The sequence below is a fragment of the Camelus dromedarius genome, chromosome 6, assembly GCF_036321535.1.
Source record: "Camelus dromedarius isolate mCamDro1 chromosome 6, mCamDro1.pat, whole genome shotgun sequence".
NCBI classification, from domain to species: Eukaryota; Metazoa; Chordata; class Mammalia; order Artiodactyla; family Camelidae; genus Camelus; species Camelus dromedarius.
In genome coordinates this window covers 87,854,240-87,877,206 of record NC_087441.1, presented here as the reverse complement: position 1 = coordinate 87,877,206, position 22,967 = coordinate 87,854,240, and the positions used below count along the sequence as shown (strand labels likewise).

The following is a 22,967-nucleotide window of genomic DNA, read 5'->3' as shown; positions in this document are numbered from 1 at the left end:
TTCATGAATAATGTTATAAGACTAGACATCTCAGATCCAGTTTACATATTTCTCAAGATTTCCACATGAGCCTGAGTCAGTTTGTTCTGAGTTTTTCCCTCGTCTGTGAGTTGGGGACGCTCGTATCTGCTTTGTAGAATTGTGAGAATTAGAAATTATGTAAAGTGTTTAACACAGTGGGTATGTCAAGAGGGCTCAAAAACTTTAGCTGCTGTTTTGTGTGAAGCCATCATTTGACGGTCTTTGGCAACTAAAAAGAAACAGGAAAATAAGAAAAGCTTGTTTTATGATGAAAGATATTTGAGGAGGTTCCATAGTTCCTATACCCATAATTTAGCATCAGCAGTGTCAGGACTATTACACAGTCACCCTGAACCAATGTTAAGCCACAGAATTTTTTGTTACTTCATATATGTTGGGGCTTAAGGGGATCCAATACTTATACACATGTTGTCTCCAGCAGCCAACTGAGAGATGACACAAAAGAGTAGGCAGGCGTTAAATGTACTCTTTGTTACTGATGAAACCATGTTCTCCATGAACTTCATGGCTGTGGGTAAATGAGTGTCGTGATACTGTGTCCCAGAAGTAGAGACTTACCCTGTCCCAGGTATCTCTGTGCCACAGCGAGCCTTCCCTTGAAAGGATCTGCCGCATCATGCACAGTGATGTCCTGCCATGGAGCTGAGCATCCCGGGTGCTTCCCAAGGGTGGCCAACCCTGGAGGGAAAGGAAGGGTTTCACATGCCCTGCTTGTCTCCCTGGAATCACACCTCACTCTGTTAGTGTGAGGAGGGCTAGCTGTGGGCAAGGGGTCAGGGGTGTGAAGGGAGATGCACTCTCCATGGCCGAGAGTAGAGGGGAGGAGGCATCCCCTCCCTCAGTTTAAAGACGTGGTGGGATGGAACAGAAGGGTGCACCCCAAGAGTTTATAAAAGGAGAAATAAGGATTTTCTTTGGGACTTAGACTAGCCAGGAAACACAGAAGATGATTAGAAGGGAGACTTGTAAACCACTGTAATATTAAGTTGACATTTGTTGAGCACCAAAAATGTGCTACATTCTTTTCTGAGCGTTTTACAGAAATGTATCCTTCAATCTTCTCAACAAGTGAGTAAGAAAAGATTGATTGTTATCCCAGCTTTACAGTGTGGAAATTGAGGCACACAGAGGTTAAGTTGGCCAAGGTCACAGAAATAGTAAGTGGCAGAGCTGGTATTTAAACCCTGGCTGTCTGGTTTTGAGGCTCACAGAGACGGGCTTTGGGAGTTTAGATGTATCTGCATGCCTTGATCTGTGTACGTCTGTGCATCCGTTAGCCCAGAAAGGACAGGGAAAGGAAAGTCACACAGGTGCTCACAGTCGTGTCTCGGCCACTGTCCACGAAGAGTGCACCGTGATTAGCGTTGTTTTCCAGGCAGTAGATCTGTTCGTATAACAGAAATTTAGTCCTTTGAGTTAATCTAGAAACCCTTCCTGCTCTACTTCTGTCCATGCTTGCCATGTGACTGCCTGCCCGTGATTGGGCCGTTGAGGAGAAAATGTACTCATGGTTGAACTCTGATATTGCAGTCTAGTTCATAGTTTCACGTCTTCTGTTACAGTAATAAGTTAAGTTTCTGGTTTTCTTGCATCAGTGTCTCATGCGTTTGGTTAATGTGCAATCAGTCCATGGGAGCCCAGGGGTGCTGACTGCATAATTTTTGAGCACGTTGTGGCACTTCTACCCGTGCAGACCTGACTGGATGATGTCCGCCTTCCGCACTTTTTTACCCCAATATCAGGGTCCTATCCCATCCCCGGATGTGAGGCTGGAAGCTTTCTGAGAAGGCCAGTCAGAGGCCAAGTCCACCAATCAGAAAATGATGAACTACCTCAAAGTGGGTTTAATAGAAGAAAAGTGCTTCCAGGTAGTCCGATGGGCTGTTCAAGTCCATTTGGTGAGAAGCTGTCCACTGTCTGTGGTTGAGCTGCTTCTTTGCTGTTGAAAAGTCTGGAGTAGATGAAGGGATTTTAAAAAGCAGAAAGGAGTGATTTCAGGTGGTACCTCCACACCGGGGAGAAGTGATGGATGACCGCCTGTGTGAGGCATAGACAGAGTCCTACAAACTTCATAAAACAGCTTCAAATGATCTTCCATCTGAGTGCACTTCATATGGGGTCCAGTTCATCACTGGTCACACTGAGAGGGCAAATATTGATGATGGCAGAAAGGACACAGAGGCATCAAATATTTCTCAGTCATGTTCCCTGTTTAAAGGATGTGGCACAGTGTAATATATTTGAGCTGGTTTTTCACTGAACAATTTTTGTGTTTTCTGGGACTCCCCAGTGCCCCAAGGTTCCATGCAGCTGGGTGTCCCCTCAGTGCAGCTCCATCAGCGGTTGCCCTGGCCAGATGTGGTGTCACGGGGAGCAGGACGGTCAGAGTCCCCAGCTCCTCTGAGCTTCGTCTCCTCATCCACAGTGCCGGGTTTCTCATCCATGCCTACTTATTAGGGTTGCTGAGAATCACACGTGATGGTTATCAGGTGTGATTTGTGGTTGTCTCTGTGATTGGCATATAGTCAATATTTGATAGAAACACTTGTTTTTTAATTGTAATTGTGGCTCCTAGATTGCAGTGGTTTTTAGTCTGCATTTTTTTATAACTTTATTCTTATTTTTAAATATGCCCTTTTTTTATTTATTTTTTTAGAGGTACTGGGGACTGAAGCCAGGACATTGTGCATGCTAAGCAGGTGCTGTAAACTGAGTAATACCCACTCTCCTTGTCTGCACTTAAAAATACATATTGCAATACACAAAATAGCTCTTAAACACCATCATGGGACATAGTCTGTATAGACAATTGAACAAGTATACTATTTAAATAAGAATAAATGCTGTTGGGACATACCTTTCTGAATCTGTTAATGTGCTTAAAAACGATCATAGCAAGTGATAAACACGAGACTTGGATCCAGTACTTCCTAGGGTCTATTTTGCCATCATGAGAAATTACATTCTACAGAGAAGGCTAATTGAGTCTCTTTGATATTTGGATGGTTTAGCAGATGATCAAGGCTTTTAAAAGCTGGCAGTTTTGTATTTTAAACTAACTACAAAGTTATCTTCTAGAAGTTGGAATTCCTAAACTTGTGAAGTGCCCAGTAATCCTGGGGGTATATGTCTGTTTCTGTGTGAACATTTGTGTGTGTGATTTCAGGAATGTAGAAATAAGTTCCATATGGACTTCTGATACCTTTCTCCTCCAGTTCAAGGTATAGGCATATATTTACACAAATAAATTGATTTTCTTTTTTCATTTTGCATATTGGTGGGAATAAGAGGTTGCCATACTTGTTTCAGAGGGGTTGGGGAGCATGAGCTTAGAAAACGGGGGGAGAAAGAGGCAGGGAGGCGCTTCACACTCTGTGCAGGATATGAGAAACAGTAGCTTTTCTTTTCTCTTTTCTTCTAAAGCAAAATGGCACTGAATTGCAACATACTATTACTCAGAATTGCTTTTCTAATCAGATACAAGTGCCTCAGATTTTTCAAGGCAACATGAATGATGAAATGTGTTTTAACATTTATCTTTAAAAGTAGTTTTATTTTTCAAGGAAAAGGCTATAGCCTGTTCTTTCTTCCAGCGGCAAAAGAAATTCTCATTGATCTATGTACATGATCTATGTGCTTAGTTTCTTTGGGGTATTTTGGTTTTTTTAAGTGCTTGTTTCATTGTGGTGTGAATGAATGTTTAAAATTTTTGGATTTTCATCTTTAGAACATGCTGATTTATCAGAACTGTTAAAAACCTGATTGTTCTTTGGTCGTTGTTTGGTGGGGCACCCTATTGAATTCTGTTATGTGTTAAAGAGGGAAATTCTTCCTCTAGCGTGCATATCATTAAGTGAATGGCTTGCAGTGTGCCTTTAAAATTCATTGAATGCATTGATCATATTTGTCCAGTGAATTTTGAATTGACTCATAGTATTACTTTCTTTGTTTCTGTGGCTTTTGCTCCTCTCCACAAGAATTTGAATTCCCTGTTGCATTTTGTTTACGTGTTCTTAACAGGGGAAGATATTTTGAATTTTTTACAGAGGTGGGTTTTCCTATCCCCTCTGAATGCCTTCTGTAATTGATACAACAAAAATCTGTTATTGCAGTGCTAAATTATTTCATAAACTATTTTTTGGCTTAATCAGAAACAATGACAAAGAGTGATAATAAAAAATACGAAAACCTTCTTTCCTTTGAAGAATATAAATCAGGTGGTTAGGCTGACTCATGCTTTGTGCCTGACACACTTACTCTCATGTCATTGTGTATCATGATTCAGAGATGGAGATAGTTTAGGTTTATAGATTTTTAACATTTGTGTTGAATTCTTTCTTCAGGCTGATGTTTCCTTTTGGGTTTGTGGAATGTGTAGAAGAAGGGAAACAAATGCTTTTTTTTTGTTTTCAGGAGGCCTGAGTTGCTGATGAGAAAAGAGTTGAGGGTGGGCTGAGGATCAGAGTGACACTCCCTCTCCTCCCGGCTGAAATTGATGAACAATAAAATCAATTAAGTGTATCGGTATTTGACCAATTGAAGTTAGAGAGCTCAAACTGGCTAGTTATGCCCAATGGAAAGTATTGAATTCACCTGCAGAGTTAGGTGATTTACCAAGTAGAAGCAGCTTAGAGCAATCAGAAAAATCTGTCCTATGATGAGCTATAAAAAGTATATAATATCTTTTATTTCTGAAACTTTTCTAACTTAAGTTGTGTAGAGCTAAAATTAAGTTTCAAGCACCAGGAGTTATGAGTGTGGTTGATTCTGTGGGATCGTTATTCAGGGATGTGCATAGACCCTTCTAGAGTGGCTGAAGCTGGCAGGAAAAGACCCAAAACCAGGATTTATCATCCTAGGGTATTCTCCATAATGGTTCCATGTGGGAGCCCTTGATTGGGTTAACAAATTGTAGCAGACCCAGGCCGCCTGTCAACTTTAAGAAGAAAAACTATGCTTAGTAACTGCTTTGCAAGCAAGCGCCTGTGCATCCTCACTCCTGTCTCCTTGCCTTAAAAAGCAGAGACATTGCTTTGCTTGCATAGTTGAGGTTTTAGATAGCACTCTGCTCATTGCAAAGCAAGGACCCAGGACCGCAGCTATAAAAGCTGGGCTTGTATGCTGTTAGATAGCCTGTTATCCCCAAAACAAGGACCTGGCTGGTCTGGTGGTCTGCTTTGTAATTCACATATCTAAAGAATGTATTTTGTTCCCCTCACCCCATGACTTCCCTAAAGATACACTAAGACATTGTACTCATGGTGGATTCTATAATCTCTGTCTCATCCACTTTCCCCAAGTTCCTGCTTACTATCACACAACTGTTAATGACTATTTCTTTGATTATACACAATAAATATGGGAGCATTTGAGAGGCTCGTGGAGTTGGCTCCCTACTCCCTATCAATTGCTGGACTTTTTCCAGTCTTGAATAATCATTCCCTGTCTGTAAGATTTCTGCCAGCCAGAACCCACAGTTCCAGGTGAGAAGGATGCAGGTTTATCTCTCCTACCCGAGGGAGAGAGAGTAGAGAATTGAGATCTGCTTCCTTGTGGTCCCTTCCTGCCCCAGGGCCACTCCATTTCACCTGCAGCTTTCTGGCCTCTGCTCACAGGGCCTCTGTCCCAGGACTGACTGCAGCCTTTTCTTCCCTGGTCAACATTTCCTGTGCCTTTCAGAAGTTGGTCTCTTCTCTGCAATTGAACCCTGGCAGATGTGATGGTGGTCAGCGTGCTGGGGGGCAGTCACTTGGGGCTCCCAGGAAACATGCTGATTCTCCTGAGTCTCTCATTCGGGGTTACAGAACTGTCGTGCACCGGAGGAAGCCCATTCAGGTGAGGTCAATACAGCATTGCATCACTTTCATTTTTTATTTGAATTTTCAGTGGAGAAATTATTTGTAGCTAACTGTTCCAGATTTTCGGCCTCCTGCTTTCGTCACCACCATTTCCTTGTTGGCTCTGGTGCTTGTTTTAAGAACCAGGTTTCTTCTCTGGTCATTTTTAGCAGCTGGGCTTGCCGAATCCTTGATCTTCATTTGAAGCAGAATGCTTCTTCATGATGTCAAAATGATTTTCCTATTTCTGAATATTTCGTGTACACTCAGCAAGTGTTTCAAGTGAAATGCTCTTGCCCAATTTCAGTTTACCCACATTTGATGATTTCCTGCTTTCATGCTGAGGGCAGTTTCTTCTTCCTGTAATAAAAATTAGCAATTTGCATTTACTATGGGAAGGTACTGGCCCGAGGTGCTTTTGTTCTTAGCAGTTTTAATACAATTCACCCATTAAAATGTACAGCGGTTTTTACTCTATGCCCATAATTGTGCATTCCAGTCAATCTTAGAACATTTTCATCCCCCAACAGGAAGCCCCGTATGCATAAGCAGTTATTCACATCTTCCCCATCCTCCCCCAGCCCCAAGGAGCCACTCTTCTTTCTATGAGTATTTGCCTGTGCTGGATATTTTCATGTAAATTGAGTCATTTCATGTAAATGAAACCATCTATTATGATTGACTTCTTTCACACTTAGTAACGTTTTCAATGTTTGTCCACGTTGTTGCCTGGGTCAGTACTCTATGCTTTGCTATTGCTGAATAATATTCCACTGTATGACTGGGCCCCACTGTTTACCCATTCATCAGGTGATAGACATTTTGTTTGTTTCTGCTTTTTGTCTGTGATGAATAATGGTGCTGTGAACATTCCTGTAGGAGTTTTTATGTGGACACTTGTTTTCAGTTCTCTTACTTGTGTTCCCAGAGAGCAGAAAGACTGGGTCATTCATAAACCAAATGTTTAACTCTCTGAGGACCTGCCAGGCTGTTTTACAAAGTGGCCTCGCTGTGTTAAGTCCTCACCAGCAAGGGCTTGGATCTCCGCTTCCTCTGTGACCTCATTACTGTTTGTTACTCTCTTTTTGAGTATATCCTATTGTAGTGAGTGTGAAGCAGTTTCTCCTAGTGGTTTTGACTTGATTTCAATTACAGCTAATAATATTGAACATCGTTTCTTTGTGCTTATTGGCCATTTGTATATTTCCCTTGAAAAATACCTTTTCAGATCCATTATTCAATTTTTAATTGAGTTGCCTTTGTATTGTTGTAGGAGTTTTTGTTTGTTTGTTTGCTTGTTTTTTTTTTTTTTTGAGATACAAATTTCTAATCAGATAAATGATTTGAAAAAATTTTCTCCTGTGTGTTGTTTTTTCACTTTCTGAATGGTGTCCTTTGAAGCAAAGTTTTCACTTTTGATGAACTCCAATTTATCTCTGTTTTCTTTCTTCCTTGTGCTTTTGGGGTAATATTTAAAATCTCAGGTATTTTATTTAAACTTTTATATATAAAATAACTTAATTTAGGACCGTTCTAGGAGACGGGTGCTGTTGTTGTCCCCAGTCTATGGACAGGAGACTGAGATGCAGAAAATTTCACTGACATATAAGTGTCACAGCTACCCGTGCTGTGGGAGTTCAGACCCTCATATTTGTCCCCAACATCTGTGCTTTTCACCAACATGCTCCACTCCTTCCTGGAATCATTAATGAAAATATCTTTCCGTTTTTGATTTCTTGTTGGTTTGTTTTCTCATTGGGGACCTCATCTCATTTTCCTTGCAGAGGTCAGTGTAGGTTTATTTTAGGTCTCATGTAGGCAGAAGCATTGCTATCAGGTAACTTCTTTATTACTCACTCTCCAGTGATGATTGTTGCTAGTTGACCTAATCAAGTCATGCTTAAATCTTTCCTGCTTATGACACTAAAAAGAGTCATTACTTACAGAATGCTCAAAGAAGAAAGTACTTGAGTGATTTTATTTTGCTACCCAATCAAACCAATCAAATAAAAACCCCTGTGTTGACACATATATAAGCCCTCCAGAATAGGGTCATTGTCTTCCTTGTGTTTCATTGGTTTGGTCACATTGTCTGGATAGTGCCTTGCTGTCCAGCAGTTTTGTTAGGATATGGTGCTCGTGAACCATTGAAAGGACAGAATTTTGACAACAGACTGTGTTGTTCATTTCACGAGGGAAAAGATAATATAGAAATACTGCTCTGATCTATTTTAAAATTTAGCTTGGAATTTTGAGAAGAGTTCAGGGAACCATAAAAAGATCTTTTTCACTAATTTTAGAACTATCTTAGACACATTATGGTTACATAGCAGAGTAACTTATCAACTAGATTTGACAAGAGGAGTGTATTATTGATTATTTGTTTTAGTTGAAATATTCTACCTGGGATAAAGTAATCAGTGCCCATAAATGAACAAATATGTTTGTATTTCTATGCAACATGGGAGCAGACTTCATATGTTTCTCTATAATATATATGACTGTGTTTTAATCTGTCTGTCAAAGTTTTTATAGTTTTTCAACAATGTTGTAGCCTTAGAGTTCTTCTAAGAAAATCACCCCTGATTCTAGTGCAGTTTGTACTGCATATCCTGTCTTATGCATGGGATTCCACTGTCCTCTCAGTGAGGAATTTCCTCTCCTACTGAGGTAGTAGCAGAGTTAAAGGAACTGTGATTTCTAGGCCTTTGCTCTCCATGTGTTTGCAGTTGGCTGTCAACCATGATTTTACCTTTCTTGAGTTTTCATTGTTAAATTAGAATTTTGGAAATAAATATTAATATGTTGCATCGGTCTCCCTAGAATCTTGATGTGTTTGTGCTTTTCAGATTTCAATTTATGAAAAATGTAAATGCACTCTTGTTTTTAAGTAGTCCTTTTTCACTAGATATTTGTTTACCTCTTTATAGTTAAAATATTTTTTTCCCAATGAATGAATCGGTGTGCATGTTTTAAAAGATACCTTACTTTTTATTTTTCTTATTGTAAAAGATATATTCATTTTAGGCAATTTGGAAAATAAGGATAAACACAATAATAACTTAAAAATGGCCTCTAATATCACTTGGAGGTACAGTTGTAAGGTTTGAAATTGAGAATTACAAGTCCTCTCATGTTGTTCTTCTTTTTCAAGTACGTTTTGGTTACTGAGACCCTCGAATTCCCATATGAATTGTAGTAGCAGCTTTTTGCAGATGTGCCTGCTGGGATTGTAATCGAAACCACGATGTATGTATGGATCGCTCTGGGGAGCACTGCCATTCCAAGAGCGCTGTCTTCTGATCCAGGAATGTGCGCGGTGTGTCTGTCCAGGTATTTAGGACTTCTTTAATTTTTTTCAACAATGCATTGTGTTTACAGAGTATTATTTTACTTTTTTTCTTTGCCTTTATACTGTATAAAAGTGTGCAAGTTACCGGGATCAAAAGTGTATTTTAGCCCCGATACTAGTTGCCACCATGTACGCTGTGCTCTTTCTTTGCCCTGTGTAAAATCTTGCACAAAATAGGACCTCAGTAACCCTCTCTTGAATGAATGATTATATGATTGTTGGATGATGCTTGAGAGTCCTTGTGATGATGTCTTTTTCCCAGCCTTTTCCCTCTTCTTAACTATGCCCTTTCTCTTCCTTTCATCCAGTCTGGTTTTCAGCCTGCCTGTGGCATTGATTTTCCCTGTCTGTAGAATCTTCCTTTCACTGGTACATGATAATGTTACATGTGGGCTGTGGAAACTTGCTAGATGTCAAGAAAGAGCAAATCCATTGAATGGTAGTATTTTCAGACTGTGGTATTCTTTTATCAATTGAAATTAAATCAGGATGACCCCCTGAGACCTCCCATGACCTCTTTTCTCCTTCCTACAGGTGATACTGCTATGGTTGCTGCCTGTGCCCTACCCCCAGCCTTGGTTTTGGAGTTGAGTAAGTCACCATCACTGGAGCCCTCTCTTTAAAAGATGAAAACATTTGCTCCTTCTCCCTGGTTGGGGACTTGGATGAGATGAGGTACCAGATAAAGAATGCAGCCCCACTTATTCTGACCCCTGCTTTTTCAGATGTACTCTTTTTGAAATAATACAGTTCAACAGTATAAAGATTGATTGTGAGCTAATGAGATAGACAAGACAACCGAAAATTTATTAAATATCCTTTCATGCCGGAAACAAATGTATTATACACACAAAAAGCACATAAAGCACGGTAGTACTGTGGTTACAAACATGGGTCTGAGATCGAGTCCTGCTCTGGAGTGACCAGTCCTGTGAGATGGAGAACTGGTAGGTCTGCTTAGCCTCTCCCATACTTGTTTCCTGTCCTGCAGAGACGGGGCTCGCTAGGCGTCCCTCCACCGTAGAGGTGTTGTGGGGTGTAAATGATGCATGTGGGCAGCCTGAGCACAGCTGTTCGTTCCTCGTAAGTGCAGGATAGAATGGATTTGTGGAGACAGCTTTATGACCGCCCCATGTAGACTCTCAGTGCGCCAAAGGGATGTCTTGTGGTTTGGATGTGGGATTCTCACTTCTCTAAATACCCAAAAATTGTGTTATTGGGCCTTGCTGATTTGAATCTATTCTTTAGAAAGTACATATTGTAGATATATTTTTCAAGCATGCATGCTTTTTTTCTTTTATTATTTATAGTTCTACCCTCTCATCACTTGGTGTGACTTTACATGGAATCCAGAAAACTATCCTAAGCTACCTGCCTCTTCACACTTCTCCGTGGTGGTTTTCTTCCCTGACTAGAAGAGGGTTTTGCATAGGAAATTTTCTTTCCCCTTTTCTTTCCCGTTTTCTTGGAGTCTCTCTGTTTGTCTGCCCATCTCTCACCTGTCCATCTGTATTTATCAACCCACTCATTCTTCTTACTTGTTCCAAGAAGCATATTAGGCAACTTACAGAAGAACAGATACCAAATAAACAGGTGAGAAAATGGGGCCAAGTATAGACATTGTGTCTAGTTGGCAAGCTTGTGTGAGGGTTGCAGACATGAGACATATAAGACTTATAAGATTGCTGTGACTTATAAGATCGACAACAAGAGTGTGCCTGAGGCTCCCAGCAGACACAGGGAAACAGGGTTTGTGGGAGATTCTCCCTGGATGTGAAATAAATAAGTGGATGAAGAGAAGCCAAGCCTTTCCAGCTCCTAAGGCTTGGGAGAATATTTTGAGTGTCTTCCAAAATCAGAGTATTTCATCTTTTCCTTTGTCAGAGTTCTATGTATAGTTGGTTACATTCTATACATGGAAATTTCTCCAAAACTGCTTCCCACGTGAGTCCCATGGCTCGGAATGGGGTGGTTCTGCTCATTGACGGGTGTTGGCCAGAAACAGAAAATGACAGCCTCCAAGAAGCCTGGGATTTGTCAGTTATGTTTTGTCAGTGCTGTTGACTTCAGAAAATGCTTTCAGAGTTCCTCTCCATCTGAGGTGGCAGTGTGCTCTCTTAGCATCATCATCAGGAGCTCAGGGCCACGGGATGGTGTGGGCTGACTGCACTGCCGTCAAGACAGCTGGGGTAGTCACTGCAGGCGTGGTGCTTTCATGTAGTGCATTTCATGTTCTTTAATAGGTTTCAACAGGGAGTTAATTGAGTTAATTAACATTTAATAAATATGATGCTTTGTTGTAAAGACAGTTATAGGCAGAATATAAGCTGTGAAGACTTTAAAAACGGTTTCATTACTGAAATTTCAGCAGGGAAGATTTAGTTTATCTTATTTACGCCTCTCTTTTACAGTAACAAAGAAACAAGACAGAAAAAGCAGAGGATGATTTCTGTTCTTCCTCTCGGCTTGCAGGTGCCCTCACCTCCAGTGGCATCCATCCAGACACCAGCACTGACACTGGCCGTGCTCAGAACTGCCTCAGCCCTGAAGGCACAACTGACAAATAGAAGGGGGCCACGCCCTGTTACAGCAGGTGCTCTCAATTTGTGGGTCCTTATGTAACTGCATGTTGTTATTCAGGATCGCCCGTTCTACATTGTGTGGCGCTGCTGCAGTGTCTCCTAGTTATTTGTTTCTGTAAGTACTTATGTATTTTCTCCAATGCATGGTAATAGACATCTTAAAATGCTTTTTTTCAGATGTAAAATAATGTGTATTTAATATAATAAGTCTGAAAAAAGGGGCAAAGAGGGTATCCTTGTCCCACTACTCAGAGACAGTAATTAACACTTTAACTTCTATTTTCTGTTCTTTTCTTCAGTGTGTATCACCTCTGTCATAAAAACCAGTGAGCACTCTGTGCCTGTTTACTGTGTGGAGACCTCCATTTTCCATTCGGATTATTACATGTTTTTCTGCAATATTCTATCTCCCCTGGCATGATTTTTAATGACCAGTATAGCATTCTGTCTTGTGGAGGCATCGTCCATTTTACTTCGGACTTAAATAAACTTTTAAATTCAAGTATACTTAACTGAAATACTGAAAAGAGAACTGTGGTGGTACCAAAAGGCCCCTAACTCCCTTCCCCTTATTTCGTGACTGTAAAAGCTGTTGACAATCTGGTGTATATATTTCATGACCTTTATGCTTATGACATATATATATAACCATAAATACATACATACATACATACATACATACACATATATGAGAAATCAACTTATATGTGTGTGTATATATGCTTTATTGAAAAATAAGACCATACTGTATGTGTTCTTCAGCTCACTTTATTCACTCACGGGTATATCATAGACGTCCTCCCACTCCAGACTCACCCGGTCCTTTCAGATAGAGTGGAGGGGTCTCCTGATGTGCAGGTGTGGTCTCTTGTGCAAGGAAACCTTTGGTGGGAGAGTGATGTGGACAAGGCCCTGGACCATGCCGAATCGCCGGCCCCTTCAGAGCCCACATCTAGCCATGATTTACCGCATCATTTTCTTGATGTTGGACCCTTAAGTTTTCTCCATTTTCCACTTTCAGAAAGGATGTTTGACTGGCATCCCTCTTGTACAAACATACCTGTGATCTTGTATGAGTATTCTTTTAGTTAAGGCTTCTGGAAATTTAGTCCCTGGATGTGACATTTACATTCATCTCAAGCTCCTTTCAAGTGACTCTAGAAATTGCTTCTCCAGTGGGGAATGAAAAGCTGTAGAATAACTTATGTAACCAATTCTCTATCACTGGATATGATTTCACTTCAGCTTTTCATCCCACCATTGTAAACAGTGCTGTGTAAATGCTCTGAGTACATCTTTTTGAACTGATTTTTTTTCTAAATGAAATGATTCCTAGAAGTTGAGTTGAGCCTGTGTGTACACACGTTTTTCAGAGTTTACATATCCATTGACATGTCATCCTCCAAAATGTCGCTCACAGTTTGTTCTCTCACAGATGGACACTAGCTAGAATATCTTTTATAAATATTTGCCAATGTGATGAGCAAAAGTGCTTTTTCATTGTTTTAGTTTGTATTTGATGACCAGTGAGGTATCCAGCATTTTTCACTTATTAGCCATCTGACTTTTTAAAAGTGAATGATCCCTTTTGTCCTTTGCACATATTTAAGTGAGGGAACTTCTTGTTGCTTTGTGACAGCTCTTTGTATGTTATGAACATTAACCGCTTGTCTTCATCAACATGTATCACAGAGCTTTTTCTTGTCATTTCTTGCCTTTCATTTTGTTCAGTAGGTTTTTTATTTTCGTTTTGGCCCAAAATATTTTTAAGATTGTAAATGTCTTTCTTTTGGGTTTTATCTTTGTTATTATTCTTAGAAACACTTTCTTATAATGATATAAATCTCTTCTGTAAGTTTTTTTAATCTCTAAGATGGAGATGATAATAGTACTTGTTATAGTGAGGAGAAGTTGAATTAATATGAGCAAAGAGTTGCATTTGTTGTTATTAGTATTTTAATATTTACATCACTCTCTGTAATTTTTCTTGTGGTCATTAGCACAGGAATAGAATTTGTACTTTCCAGGTGATTCTCTGATTGTCCCAGGACAATTATTGAATTCATACTTTTCTCTTTGATTTGAAATCCCACCTATACAGTATGCTTATGTACACTAGAGTCTCTTTTTGAGCTCATGGTTTATTTCTGTCAATTTTACTTTCTTACTCCAGCGCTATATCTTATATATTGTAAAAATTTATTTAATAACTGAAAGTGTGATTTTTTTTACTTTTTTCTTCCATCCCAAATTTTCTTGGCTAGTATTATGACTATTATTCCTGAAGAAATATAAAATACTTCGTTCAAGTTAAAAAAAAAAACAGATAAGGTTTTTCATGGGATTTTTTAGTAAGTTTTGAATTATCTTTAGGAGAACTTACATCTTTACAAAACTGCTTTCCTCCATGCAATATGTTGATGTCTCTACATTCAAACCTCTTACTTTACTCCTCAGTAGAGTCCAGTAGTTTTCTCCATGTAGAACAGGGGCTTTAATTTTGAGTTTATTCCAGATTATTGTTGATGTCTTTGTTAATTCTGTAAGTGAGAATTTTTTGGTATTATATTTTGTAAATGTTAAAACTGACACCTAGGAAGGCAGATTCGGTTTGTAAATACTCACTTTGTAAATTGTCATTTAAAATTGTAAGTATTAAGTACTTGTTCCAGAATCCTTTCTTTTCTGTTTTTCAAAATTTGTTTCCAAGATTATCAAAATGGTCATAGCTAAGTAGTATATTTGGGGAGACAGATGGAGAGAGGTAGTGTGGCTCATGTACAAACTCTGAGCAGTTTCATGGCTGCCTTTAGGCTGAAGAAGCTGCAGAAGAGACCAGGTTAGACCAGGGATGGCTTTTTATGCACTTGAAAGCCAGCATTCCTGCCTTTATGGTGAAGCATGTTGGGCGTGGCAGGTAGATGATCAAGGTCTGATGGAGGCCATTGGCCGCACAGAGTGCTGTGTCTGTGAGAACTGGAGACCATCGCTATGGGAAATCCTTGGTACCAGGAACACTGCAGGGGAGTTGGGAAGCCTGTGTGTTAAGGATTTTCCAGTCCTGGGAGTGAGAAGAGCAGACTCTGCATTCAGATCTGAGTTTGAATTCACCCTCTCTTGTTTACTGGTCCTCTGACTTTTGTCAACTTATATATACTCTTTGAACACCTGTTTTCTTGTCTCTCAAAACAGGAGAATTACGGCCTGCTGCTAGAGTGTTTGATCAGGGTAAATGATTTGTGTCTATAAGACTCCACGTACAATCACAAGCTCAGTAACAAATGGGCTGTCACCTTTCTTCTGCAACTCAGTGCTTGACAAGACATGGGGGAAAGCCAGTCCATAATTTGTGTGTGATGTAATTAGGAACAAAATTAATGTCTTGCCTTTCCCTAGCAGTATTCGTACTCCTTTGCTTCATTTACTTCTTTCCTCCTTTCTATTCCCCTTTCCCCTCCTCCACCAAAAGAGCCTGAGACTCTCTCAGAACACTAGATTCAAATTAATTTAAAGGTTGTCTCATCCTTATGAAATGACAGTAAGATAAAAAAATCTGTAAATATCCCAGAATTCGTTGTATTTGATTTACACACACACACACACACACACACACACACACACACACAAAATCAGGCTACCTCCCACTTGCTGAGGGAGAAAGAACACTTTTACTGTGTTTCCATTCACTGAGCGTGTGAACAAAGTCTCTTATGCAGATTTTCTCCCGACTTCTTGCATGGTGTTTTTAATTGGATTTCTGCTCTGTTGCCATAGAAATATTCTCCTAATAGAAGAGTGGATGTGGAGATATAGACATTCTGCTGAGATATTGGTTTCATCATATTTGAGTTGGAAAGTACTTAAGAGCATAGAGCAGTAACTTTTTATGGGTGAGAATCCATGATGGTGTAACTTGGACAAGAACCGGGGTCTTCTGCCATCGTGTCCAAGTGGGTGAAGAGGCAACTCGGCAGGGGATGGCAGGGGTCCTTCTTGCTTGAGTTCCAGGGTCTTGCTAGTTTTCATTGCTCACCTGCCTTTAGTTTATGTCCATGTGGCCTCTCATGGGAAGGTAACTCTGTCCTGGTAGACTGAGTTTCTAATCAGCAAATAGCTCTGGATCCACTCATATTTCCCAGAGTTTTTGTGCTGACCTGCTGACACTTTATATAAATGAGGCCTAAGAAACTACTGAATATAAAATTCTTATTGATATCACTTGCCCTCGAGTTCCATAGGAATGGGGTGCTTTCTCAGGCTGTCTATGGCTAGATCTGAACAAAGATATGGTGATAGGCTGTGCTTCTGGACCCTCCACAGTCAAATGGGATTTCCACCTAGTTTTTAGAATCAGGCAGATGAGTTCAAATCTTGCGTTTACCAGTTATTAGCTTTGTGACCTTGGGAAAGAAACTGTACTTCTTTGTGTCCAATTTTCTTTGTCTGTAAGTAAGTTCAGTAATTATTTTAAGGTTTTTTTTATAGAATTGAATGAGCTAATTCCCTTATTTATACCTAAAATACTGATCACGTGGTTCTATGTTGGTGCCTTGGTAGATGATTACTAAGGAACTCGGCAGTGAGAATGTGGGTGGTGGACCCCTGGGTCATACAGCTTATATTCCAGGATATGCTTGTAAAAGACTGGATGTGCAGTGGATTTTTAGTAAATATCCATACCTTTCCTAATCCACATTGATTGTTTATATATCTTTACACTAATATATGAACAATTTTTTATTGCAATTTAAATATCTTTTTAGTATTTAAAATATGCAGCTATAACAAAAATACATGAAATAAATAGATTTGACTTTTATTTTCTTTTCAATAAGCAAAACAAATAAAATAGAAAAGAAAAAAAGTTTTGAAGGAGTTGAAATAATTTTATTTCCTTGGAATCAATTCCCTATGTTAGGTTTTTTGGTTGTGTTGCTAAACAGCATATAAAATTGACAGGTTGTGACATATTGTAAATGAGGAAACAGTGGAGACATACTAACTCCAATGAAGTCATTTAGTTACCACGTCAAAACTAGTTCTGTTTCCTGAATGACAGGCCAGTAAATCGGGAGATAAGATGTTAGAGCAAGGAATAGTGACTTTATTTGAAAAGCTGGCAGACCCAGAAGATGGCATACTGATATCCTGGAGAACCCTCTTCCCCAAGTCAGAATTCAGTCTCCTTTTTTACTAAAAAGGGGCGGGGGTGTGGTTCGTTGTTGCAAACTTCTTGCTGTTCGGATTGATTTCCTTGGAATCCTTTGTTCTTGCAGCTGTCCATGTGGGTCAACTCATGGTGACCTTTTAAAAACACCAAAAAAAAAAAAGGTTATTCTCTATTTTGCAACTTGCCATCTCTACATAAGTGTAGAAGAGCTAACATCCTTAAAGATCAGAGCCCGCAGAATAGGCCCTCCTGGATATTTCAGGCTAAAGGCAACTTTCTTTTACAAAAGGTGCAGAGCTAGCAAGTCTGAGCCTAGAAAACAGGGCACAGGTTTAAAGCCAAAGAAACACATCTAACATGAAGTCAAATTTGTTCTTTTCTATTAAAATTCCTTTTTCCACCTCATAAATAATTTTAGTAAGAAACATGAACAATTTTTAATTTTTGCTTCTTAATAACGGATAAATGAGCCAACTACATTTTTGTGAGCAGGGATGCTGTGCGTGCCTTGGGTTCACAGCAAACTCTTGTTGGGGGTGGTCAACCCTGCAACATGTCTGATGCCCTGTGAGTGTTGGTGAGGGTCTCCCTAACCTGGGGCTCTCTTCAAGAACCAGCATATGAGCATTGACCTCTGGAGACCTCTTTTTCAGCTGCAGGAAACTTTTTCAGATACTGTGATTGAAAAATCACTCCAGCTGGGGATAAGTAGTGAATAAAGGAAGAGGAAAAGGGCTTGGAGTAAAGTAGAAGAGAAGGACAGAAGATTAGGGAGCCTGGGGGCTTGGAAGCGGGGCTTCGGGAGAGAGACGAGCAGAGGTGGGGCGGTGCCCGGCTCCGGAACCAGCTCCTGCACCTGTCCGTGCATGCAAGCCACACAGCATTTAATTGGCCCAGGACGCTATCCTGTCTGGATGTCACCCTGGGCAGAACCTTGAGAAGTGAAGGTAAGGGGTGGGCAGCACTCACATATGGGTCACTGAAGGCTTTAGTCAAGTCCTCAGTGCCTTTTCTAGTCATGTGTCTTCACTTGCCCTTTATCTTAGGATCTGAGAAGCAGGAGCAAGGAACTCAGAGAGAGATCCAGGAAGACATCTGACTCTGTTAAGAGACGACAGTCACAGCGACACGGGGAGTGAAGAAACTTGCAGCAAAGTAAAATGACTTCAGAAAAATTGCATCAGAGCTGCAGGTGTGAGAGAGCCTAAGCCTGTCTCAGAGTGCAGGGGACAAGTGGAAAGGAATGGTAAAATTTCCACTGACAATTGAAATTTTGTTAAATAGCCTGCTACTCTTAATTGTATCACTTGATTGTATGTAGCTGTATTTCTGTGAGCATTTATAGGTTCACACAACACCACCAGCACCTCTTGCCAGCATCAGGGATGGGCTTTCTCAAGCACAGTGCCCCTCCTGCAAGGGTGGGCCACGCTGCGGGTCCTCACCTGGGGCCGGGTTGCTGCAGGGCACTGAGTCCCCGAGGCACAGGCTGTGAGACACTACAGGAACATCTCTGCTCATGACTGATGGCCTCCAATTCCCCGTGCAGTGTAAGAATGCCGGTGACTCAGAAGCATGCTTCGAAGCTGCCCGTGTCCTTGCCATCCAGAAGCGGAGCCTGGGAGCTTCCGAATTTCTCCAGAATGCGGTTTACATTCACCTTGACAGGTGAGTGTATGTCCTTTTACAAGTGGAGGAATTACTGCCGTTTCCCTGGAACTTACTCACCACTAGTCTATCTGATTTTCCTGTGCTAGGATTCAGTATAGCCTGCTAAAAATTCTGGAGTCAGATCTTGAAACCTTCGTGAAGAGGATTATTTATTTTATTTCTTTATATGATAGTATTTTACTTTCAAAATTCAGAGTTTTCAGTTCATTGAGGAATTTTTTCGGGGGTTGGAGAATCATCTTTGCTCTTACGATCTTTGTGACCTGTTGCTATATGTCTCTCACCTGTCTTCTGTCACTTGTGAGGCAGTTCCATTTGTGACCCTGTGCAGGTTGTTTATGTTATAAAACATAAAGTCTGTATAAGTACAGTCCCTTTTACTCCGAAGACATTCCAAAGTACTACTTAAATCTGGGTGTGGCTTTTAGAAGACAGAATCATTAGAACATGTACTTGCAGGTTGCTAGTGCAAAATCCCCAAATCAATAGTCTAGCTCAACATCTAAAATCTTTCTAATCTACCTTGGGTTTGTATGGTTAAGTGAAGCAGTTTGCTAAGAAATCAAGACCAGGTTTAGAATACAGGCTGGTGTAGCTCAGCTGGTCCTCCCATGCTGATGCTCTGTCAGAGGGCAGGGCCGACCTGAGAGGGCGTGTCCTGCCCACCCTGAGCTGACAGTTTGATGGCAAAGACCTTCACCAGGTGAAGAACTTGGAGTTTCTTCTAAGAAAAGTAGGTTTGAAAAGAGTCCTAAAAGCGTGGGAGTGACACAATTCCATTTGTCTCAAGTAGGGGAGAGCGGCTGTAGGGCCAGTTGGGAGACTCGTGAGACCAGGTGGGCAGTGTTGGTGGCTTCCACTTGAGCGGTGGGACAGTCAGTGGGTAAAAGTGAACAGATTGAAAACATGTTTTGATGGTAAAAAGGAAAGGATGAATGCTGTCTGTGAAGTTAGAATGGAGTAAGACCCAGGTTTCTGGGTGGATTAATGAGGTAAATGATAGTCCTGCTGTGCTGTGATGAGGGAAATCTGCAGAGGGAGTTCTGGGGAAAATCTGATGAGTTCAGCTGTGGGTAAAATGAAAGGCTGTTAGATGTGTGGACTGCGAGCTCTGGTGAGAGCCAGTAGTGAGTAGGGTGAGGGGAGAGAGACTTTCAAATCATTTTGTCTTGTGAACATACAAATAAGTGTGAGCAATGACACACTTAACACCTCTATATTCTGGATTTAAACCCCAGTATCATTTTGCTATATTGACTGCAGAGATTCTTAATTTTTTTTAACAGAAATAAAATAAATAGAAACAAAATAGTGGAGTTAATGAACATCTTAGAGTTGATGTGTGTCCTTGTATATATTTTGATACCTCATCTGTTTATAACTATAATCTACAAAAAGTTAACTTGCTTAGGATAAGGATTAAACAGAGGGACGTGACACACACTGTTGGGGGTTGAAGCTGATCACCTTGGGCAAATTATGTCGCCTTTCTGTGCCTTGGTTGCTTTTTCTGTGACTGCCCCTGGGCCCCTCATCACAGCTGATTTCCTAGACTTGATGTTGGGAGGGAGGCTGCTGAAGGGAGTAAGAAGTGGCAACGGCTAGGGATACTGAAGAGAGAGACAAAAACCGATTAATGCCTATAAACTTAGTACAAATACCCTCAAAAGAGAAAGAATCCCGCAGTGTTTTGAGCCACTTAAGTAAGGAAAACAAAATCACGTGGACCCAATTCTCTTGAACATTTGAGTATTGTGGGTGGGAGGGTGTCATCAAAAATGTGTTGAGAAAAGGCCTTTTGGTTTCCCTTGACGTTTCCAGTAAGGGTGGGTAGCATAAGCAAACCCCCCCCCCGGTTCACAGTGGAAGGTGCCTTTTTGTGCAAAACTGACCAAACCTTGGAGACCAGTCATCAGCGGTGCTGGCAAATGAAGAGACTTCTGGATTGGGTGGGGTACTTGCTGTGACTTCCAGGTGACCTGCTGGCTGGGGACTGTGAGGCGGGCAGTAGGTTTGCAGGGAGACCCGGGCATAATCCCTGGCTCTGAGGCTGCTAGTCTGATTAGTCCCTGGGCACCTGCAGTCCTAATGGGGCAGCTCTGGATGTGGCCTGGGACACCTGCCATGCTGAGGGAGAGAAGAGGGCTTCCCTGAGGGGTGTCCCTGCGGAGAGTGGAAACGTCCACCTGCAGGGTAGGAAGAGCCTCTGAGCAGGGTGCTGGATTCATAGACAAGACCAGCCTGAGCACGGAGGGTTTGTGAAGCTGGAAGACATACAGTGGACTGAGCAGCCTTGTTCCTGAGAGACTGGAGGGAAAAGATGCGGAAAAGGCAGGCTAGGCTCAGACCCTGTGCTGGGTTATGAGTGACAGGAAAGGACTGGTCAGGCAGGCACAAGATAACCCTGTGGGCGTCCCAGCTGGGGCGTCATGCCCGAGGGAGGAGCAGGGTTATAGACTTTGCCACTTATTAGCTGTGTGACTTTGAGCAATATCACCCCACCTCTCTATATATATATCTTCATTTGTAAAGTGACACAGTGACAAGCTCGTGTCATCAGAAGGCTTAGTTTAGCTCTGATCCTTTTGTCCAGTCCTGTCAGTGCTGCCCTGCAAGGTTCTGCAGCGGCTGCTCTTACCCTGAGATGGGAGGGTGTAGAGGGACATTCTAGCACCCGAGGGCAGGAAGGAGTTGCTTTAAAAGCAGACATGTTGCCGCCTGCAGGTGCAGACCTGCAGGCAGTTTGGTTGATGGTCCTGGAGAGAACTTTGGAGGCCTTAGCATCGTCTTAAGACTTGTTTTCACTTGGGGACCGGATTTGCCTTTGCAGATTAATGTTGAAGATTTGGGCTTCTGGCAAAGCTGTTTTCAGAGATGGGTATATATGTAACATATTGTATAAAATAAAATGATTTTCTTAACATGTGGGACTTTGCAGCTGTTGGGAACAGCTCTGTTGCCCTGGTCTCCATGGAGGACACTAGCGGTCAGCAGAGCGTGCGGGAGGGCAGGCAACCCACAGTGCTTTTGCCAGCTGTTCTCCCCAGTAGGGCAGTCTGCTGAGTTGACTCTTCTCTGAGTTTGGTTACCAGATGAGCAGACAGCAAAGTAATGAGTTCTGGTGGGATTGTATAATGACAGGAAGAAAGAGGAACCACTAGATTTTCAGGACTAGAACACGCTTTTGATTCCTGATCCAGTGTGTTCCATTACAGTAGTGATGAGTTGTGTCTATTCTGGGACTTGATTGTAATAAACGTTCAGCCTAAAATTAAGAGTTGTGTTTCATTTGGTGGGAGGACTCGAGCTGGGATGACAGCCTCTCAGATCACTCTGAGGGACTGCTCCCAAGAGGTATGGGAAGAGCTAGGATATACAGGAGCTTTACAATAAAGACCAGGTAGTTGGAACAATAAAAGTTTGCTTGTTATCTAAAGAAAGCCAGGTATCTCAAGTTCAAGTATTTAGTGGTTTTCTATGTATGGGAGGAAGCAAACATTTGGACTCACTGAATTCATTCTTTAGACAAGCACCTAGTTATCTAGGGCCAGTATCCTGTCCTTCCTTATTCTGAGTCCGCTCAGAGGGCACCATTGTGAGTGACTGAGAGGCTGGGCTGCAGGCCTGTCCTCTCTGGGGTGCGGCAGCAGCTGCTGATGGCTTGGCTTCAGCATTCTTTGTTTACTGACATGGTTGCAGTATTTTCTTTCACATTGTAGTACTTTCATTCACAGTGCTCCCCCTTGGTCCTAAATTCGACCAATATTTTGAGAGACGTTTCATGACTAATTTTGTCCCATGGTGCTAGGATGGCTCATTCCTAGTTCAGGTGAAGTATCTTCTGAGCTGCCATTCAAGGTGTTAGTTTTTTATCAGACCCTGTTGATACTAAAAGTTCTCTGGATCGCCTATCTTACTAGTTTATTATGATCCAGGAATTGTTTACCCTTCGTTGCTCTTTACCATAACTAGAATCACACTATTACAATTATTTTACACAGAGTTATAAATTTTATCTATTCCTTCAAGATGTTTAGCCATCATCAATCTTGTAGGCCTCGTTACACATTGGGAAATGTAACAGACAACACTTTTATTATATAAACAGTATATGAGTAATTCAGCTAGTAATGTTTATAAAGTCATGAGTAAGAATTTAATAGTCGAGAAGTTATATTTTTGGGTTAAATTTTTCCTTGTGTTTCTGATAGAGTTTGAGTGATCTTATGAGAAATTTCATATTTATGGTCAGGGTCAGAGCAGGTATTAATTGGCCAGGTGAGGTCTCCCACCTTGGAAGATCAACAGTGGCC

At 41.1% G+C, this 22,967-nt stretch overlaps 1 long non-coding RNA gene across 4 annotated transcripts in view; it reads left to right on the top strand.

Annotated features, from left to right (window-relative positions):
- The window catches only part of LOC135321526 (uncharacterized), a 61,751-nt gene that overhangs the window by 17,917 nt on the left and 20,867 nt on the right, over window positions 1-22,967 (top strand). For 3 of the 4 annotated variants that reach the window (XR_010381365.1, XR_010381366.1, XR_010381368.1), the window contains exons 4-9: window positions 5,658-5,877; window positions 9,034-9,212; window positions 9,766-9,822; window positions 11,704-11,928; window positions 18,030-18,229; window positions 18,533-18,651. This is a non-coding gene — a long non-coding RNA (uncharacterized LOC135321526). The remainder of the gene's footprint in view (window positions 1-5,657; window positions 5,878-9,033; window positions 9,213-9,765; window positions 9,823-11,703; window positions 11,929-18,029; window positions 18,230-18,532; window positions 18,652-22,967) is intronic. The other variant, XR_010381367.1, reaches the window with a different exon arrangement.